Here is a 6027-nt window from a genome sequence, read left to right as displayed (position 1 = left end):
CCATACATTACATCATTAGTTTTAGATGTAGTGTTCCATGATTCATTGTTTGTGCATAACACCCAGTGCTCCATGCAGAATGTGCCCTCCTCAATACCCATCACCAGGCTAACCCATCCTCCCACCCCCCTCCCCTCTAGAACCCTCAGTTTGTTTTTCAGAGTCCATCGTCTCTCATGGTTCGTCTACCCCTCCGATTCCCCCCCTTCATTCTTCCCCTCCTGCTACCTTCTTCTTCTTCTTTTTTTTTTTCTTAACATATATTGCATTATTTGTTTCAGAGGTACAGATCTGGGATTCAACAGTCTTGCACAATTCACAGCGCTTACCAGAGCACATACCCTCCCCAGTGTCTATCACCCAGTCACCCCATCCCTCCCACCCCACCCCCCACTCCAGCAACCCTCAGTTTCTTTCCTGCGTTTAAGAATTCCTCATAGAGGCTGTGCATCTTAACAAGCCCCTGGGTGATGTTACTGAGCATCCATTTGGAGAACCTCTGTATTTGGAGAAATTCTGACTCCTTGGGGAACTCAAGCTCATTTCAGCTCTTCTCTGAGCTTGTTAGACCCCAGCCCAGGTATAAAATGGGTATATAAGTTCCACCTGCTTGGATGCCAGGAGGGACTCAGAGGTCCGAGAGGGCTGTCTCAGGGCTCAAATCTGAGCCACGATGACTGTTCTACCGGCTTTACCTCTCTCCTTAACTGGCTTTGTTTTTCTTCACATAGCACCACCTGGCAGGACATTCTATCTCTGTTGTTTGTGGGAGGTACAGAAGGCCAGGGGCTATGTTTTGTTCATAATGGTCTCCCCCGCTCCTAGAACAGTGCCTGGCACACAGAGCTGCTCAATTAAATGTTTATTGAATGACTAAATGAAAGTGGTGGCTACGCAGACCCTACATGGCCAGAACAAAGCAGGACACTTGTTAGGGATGGTTAATGTTTACAGAGGATACATCACGTGCCAGGCATGGTTCTAAGCACTTTGTATGCACTATCTCATTTGACATGCGAGGGCCAGCCTCTGACATGGCCCCTATGATCCTGACACGTGGTATCCAGGCCCTTGTGTAGTTCACTCCTACCCTGAGCTGGGTTGACGGGTGTAACAAATAGGATATTGTGAAAATGAAAAAATATGACTTTTTTTTCAGTCCATAAGAAGTGTATTATGTCTTCAACACAACACAACACAACAATGTAGACTCTCCTCTCAGAGAGTCTATCTCTGAGATAGAACCATCTCTGAGGGCGCCTGGGTGGCTCAGTTGGTTAGGCGACTGCCTTCGGCTCAGGTCATGATCCTGGAGTCCCGGGATCGAGTCCCACATCGGGCTCCCTGCTCAGCAGGGAGTCTGCTTCTCCCTCTGACCCTCCCCCCTCTCATGTGGTCTCTCTCTCTCATTCTCTCTCTTTCAAATAAATAAATAAATAAAATCTTTAAAAAGAAAGAAAGAAAGGGGCGCCTGGGTGGCTCAGTTGGTTAGGCGACTGCCTTCGGCTCAGGTCATGATCCTGGAGTCCCGGGATCTAGTCCCGCATCGGGGGACTCTCAAATGAATAAATAAAATCTTTAAAAAAAAAAAAGAACCGTCTCTGAGATAGAACCACAGAACCATCACCCAGATGAGTAGCCCATTTGTCATTTTCATAAGCAGCTGGATTCTTGCCCTTGGATTTCTCAAACTCCTGGGTCCCCCACTACAAGTGGTGGCACAATGCCCAGGATGCGTGCCCGAGTGTGGCACTGCACACTGGGGAAGCCGCTGCCTAAGTGTGCGGGAAGGTGCGACGCTTGACGGCCACAAAGCTGGATGTGGCACCATGTTGCATCCGTGTTAGATTCCCAAACTCGTGGCCCAGGGTCGCGGCGGTGCCTCACTCCCACACAGGGGTCACCTCGCCCTCGCCAGTCGTGGGAATCACTGTCCATCTGAAGGAGTAAGCCTCGGCCATACAATATATCATGGCTCCTGCCTTGCTCTCCTGAATCATCTGCTCTTGGGAAAGCCAGCTGCCATGTTTCAAAGACACTCAAGTAGACTGATGGAGAGGCACACGTGGCAAGAAACTTAGACATCCTGCAAACCAGCACCAACCAGGTGTGTGAACAGCTTTCTTTCTTTTTTTTTAAGATTTTATTTATTTATTTATTTGAGAGAGAGAATGAGATAGAGACAGAGAGCATGAGAAGGGGGAGGGTCAGAGGGAGAAGCAGACTCCCTGCCGAGCAGGGAGTCCGATGCCGGACTCGATCCCGGGACTCCAGGATCATGACCTGAGCCGAAGGCAGTCGCCCAACCAACTGAGCCACCCAGGCGCCCCTTTCTTTCTTTCTTTCTTTTTTTTTTTAAAGGTTTTATTTATTTATTTGAAAGAGAGAGAGAGAGCACATGAGAGGGGGGAGGGTCAGAGGGAGAAGCAGACTCCCTGCTGAGCAGGGAGCCCAATGCGGGACTCGATCCTGGGACTCCAGGATCATGACCTGATCCGAAGGCAGTTGCTTAACCAACTGAGCCACCCAGGTGCCCCGTGAGCAGCTTTCTTGAAAGCTGATCCTCCACCCCAGTCAAGCCTTTGGATGACTGAAGCCTTAACCAACATCTTCACTACAACCTCTGAGAGATTTTGAGCCAAAACCACCGAAGAAGCTGCTCCTGAATTCCTAACCCCCAGAAACTGTGTGAGATCTACATGTTTATTGTTGTTCTAAGCCACTGAATTTTGGGGTAACTCCTTAGATATCAATAAGCCATAACTGACACGGATCCTCAAAACAGCCCTACGAGGGAGGGGCCATCGTGATTACCATTGCACGGAGGGGGAAGCCGAGGCCCAGAGCGCGGGAATCTTGTCCAGGGCACACAGAGAGCGAACGGTGGGACTGAACCAGGTTTGAACGACTGAAGAGTCTACCTGCTGGGATGAAGGATGTCCGAAGTGAATGCTGGCTCTGCCCTTGAAGGGCTGAGGCGAGGACCAGCACTGCTGAAAGAAAATAACTGCCCTCAATCCAAATTTGTGCAGGTAACCTCAGGGCTGAAGGAACCATGATCATCATAAACCGGCAGGGTCACCAGAGGAAAACAAGGCAACAGAAGTGAAAACCAGCAGAAACAGATACTCAGAGTTCAGATGGCAATATTATCAGACACAGATTATAAAAGGAAAATGTGTACTGCCCTGAAATAAATAACAAGCTTGAAACTATGGCCAAAGTATAGAAACTTTATCAAGTGACAACAGATCTGAAAACCCAACAGAACTTCTAAAATAAAAAATACAATAACCAAAATAAAAAATTCAAAGTCTTGGTGCGGGGGTGCCTGGGTGGCTCAGTTGATTAAGTGTCTGCCTTCAGCTTGGGTCGTGGTCTGGGGGTCCTGGGATGGAGACCCGCGTTGGGCTCCCTGCTCAGCAGGGAGTCTGCTTCTCCTTCTCCCTCTGCCCCTCTCTCTGCTCATGTTCTCTCTCTCTCTCTCAAATAAAAAAAAAAAATCTTCAAAAAAAATCTTCAAAATCTGGGTGAAACCACAGATTAGATGTGGCGAAAGAGGGAATAGTGAGATAGAAATCCAACATCAACCACAGATTCAAGAGACTCTATAGGGGCACCTGGCTGGCTCAGTCTGTAGAGCATGTGACTCTTGATCTCAGGGTCATGAGTTTGAGCCCCACGTTGAGCGTAGAGATTATGTTAAAAAAAGAGAGAGAGAGACTCTAAATTTTCACACATAGACACATCATAGTGAAAATGCAAAAAGACAAAGAAAAAATCTTAAAAGCACTCAGAGGAAAAAACCAGCGAGATTACTCTCTAAAGGACAGCAGTACAACGTGGATGAACCTCAAAAACATGATGCTAAATGAAAGAAGCCAGTCACTAAGGAACACATATCGTAAGATTTAATTAATATAGGAATAGGAAAATCTATAGAGACCAAAAGTAGATTAATGCCACGGGGTTGGAGGATACCAGGTGGGGGGTGTCTGCTAATGGGTACAGGGCTTCTCTAGGGGTGATAAAAATGTTCTAAAATTAGATTGTGGTGACGGTTGTATATATAAGTCTGCAAATGTACTAAAAACCATTAAACCGTACACTTTAAATAGATGCTCTTATAGTATATCAATTATATGTCAATAAGGCTGTTGAAAGAAAGAACAGCAGTTAGACCGACAGGTGGTGATGTTTCAGTAGCAGCCATAGAAGCTGGAAGACGAAGGAGTGCTATTTTCTTTTTTTAAGATTTTATTTATTTATTTGACAGAGAGAGACAGTGAGAGAGGGAACACAAGCAGGGGGAGTGGGAGAGGGAGAAGCAGGCTTCCCTCGGAGCAGGGAGCCCGATGCGGGGCTCGATCCCAGGACCCTGGGATCATGACCTGAGCTGAAGGCAGACGCCTAACAAGTGAGCCACCCAGGCGCCCCAGGAGTGCTATTTTCAAGGTGAAATGCCAGCTGGATTCTCCCAGTGAAAATGTCTATCAAGGCTGAGCTCTAACTAAGACTTCAAGGACCAAGAAAATTTGTCACCAGAAGTCTCTTCCTACAAGGAGTTTTAAAACAGCGGCTCTCAAACTTGACCTCTTATTATAAATAGCAGAGAGGGTTGTAAATTCCTGATTCCTGGGCCCAGCCTGAGATGCTGAATCAGTTGATCTGAGATGTGGCCTAGGCATCAGGATTTTTAAAAGCTCTACAGATGATTCAAATGTACAGCCCAGGTTGAGAACCTCTGTGTTAAGGGATGCATTTCAGGCGAAAGGTAAGTGACCCTAGATGAAAAGTCAGAGATTCCTTCATTCATTTAAGATATAATCCTTGAGGATCTATTATGTTAGGAACTATTCTAGACACCAGGAACACAGCAGTGAGCAAAATAGACAAGAGTCCTGGCCTCTAGAAGAGGGAAACGGACAAAACAACAACAACAACAACAAAACAAAAAAACCCCCAAGATAAATAAGTAAAATATGCCATTAGATAGTAACATATGCTGTAGAAAAAAAAAAAAATGAAGCCAGGAAGGAGGATATGAAATGCTGGATGTATGTGGGTGTGTGAAATTTCAGATACAGTGGATGGGGAAGACTCTAGGGTAAAGACCAAACTAAAGGGAGAGAGCAAGCTATAAGGATATTTGGGTTATGGCATATGCAAAGGCCCTGAGGTGGAGTGTGTCTGCCTTGTTGCAGGACTTAGGAGGCCAATGGGCTTGAGTGGAGTGAGCCAAGTAATCAAGGGAGACCTCACTAAAATGGAGTGGGGAGGCCAGGAAGGGGAGGTCTGACAGGTACCCCTGGAGGTCCCTTACAGGAGGAATTGTCAGTTACACACCCCAACAAAGAGTCCTCAACAGGAAAGTATCAACTACAGGCCCCGACAGGGAAAAATGTGCATTGCATCCCCTACAAGAAATCCACTACCACTGTAACTCCGCCAATGAGAGCCTGTCATCACCCTGAACTCTTGATTTTCTCCAATGGATTTTGGCTCAAAGCACCCCTCCCAGTTTCCTCCTTCTCAGTAAAATAATGTTCCTTTGCTTTGTTTGTTAGACTTGCCCATGGTTTTTCATAGCTTGAATGTCCCAAATTGCAATTCTTGGCTATTCCTGAATAAACCCATTTTGCTGGGAAAATAACTGGCTGTTTTATATTTTAGGTTTAACAGTAGTCAGAGAAGGAGGAGAGGCAGTTTGCAGGCCGTGGGGAGGACCTTGGCTTTTACTTTGCCATGAGAGTGTTGGGAACTACTGCGAGTGTGTTGAGGAGTGGTTTGATTGACATTCTAGGGACCCTCCGGCAGCAGGTGGAAAATGGACTGCTGGGGCCAAAAGGAGAAGCCGTCCGGTGAGGCCAGAGCTTCCGCTGGTCTTCAGCAAACAGAGCCGAGGATGCCGCTCACCCTCAGGTGTGCGGGGGGGGGGGGGTCCGCGGAGGCTGAGCCGGGGTGGCTCCGCGCTGCGCCCCACCCCAATACCGCCCAATCCCCGCCCCGGCAGTCACGGCCCCGCCC

Source organism: Leptonychotes weddellii, chromosome 10 (assembly GCF_054177405.1).
Source record: "Leptonychotes weddellii isolate Sample4059 chromosome 10, ASM5417740v2, whole genome shotgun sequence".
Classification (NCBI taxonomy): Eukaryota; Metazoa; Chordata; class Mammalia; order Carnivora; family Phocidae; genus Leptonychotes; species Leptonychotes weddellii.
Note: the sequence above shows the minus strand (reverse complement) of the source record.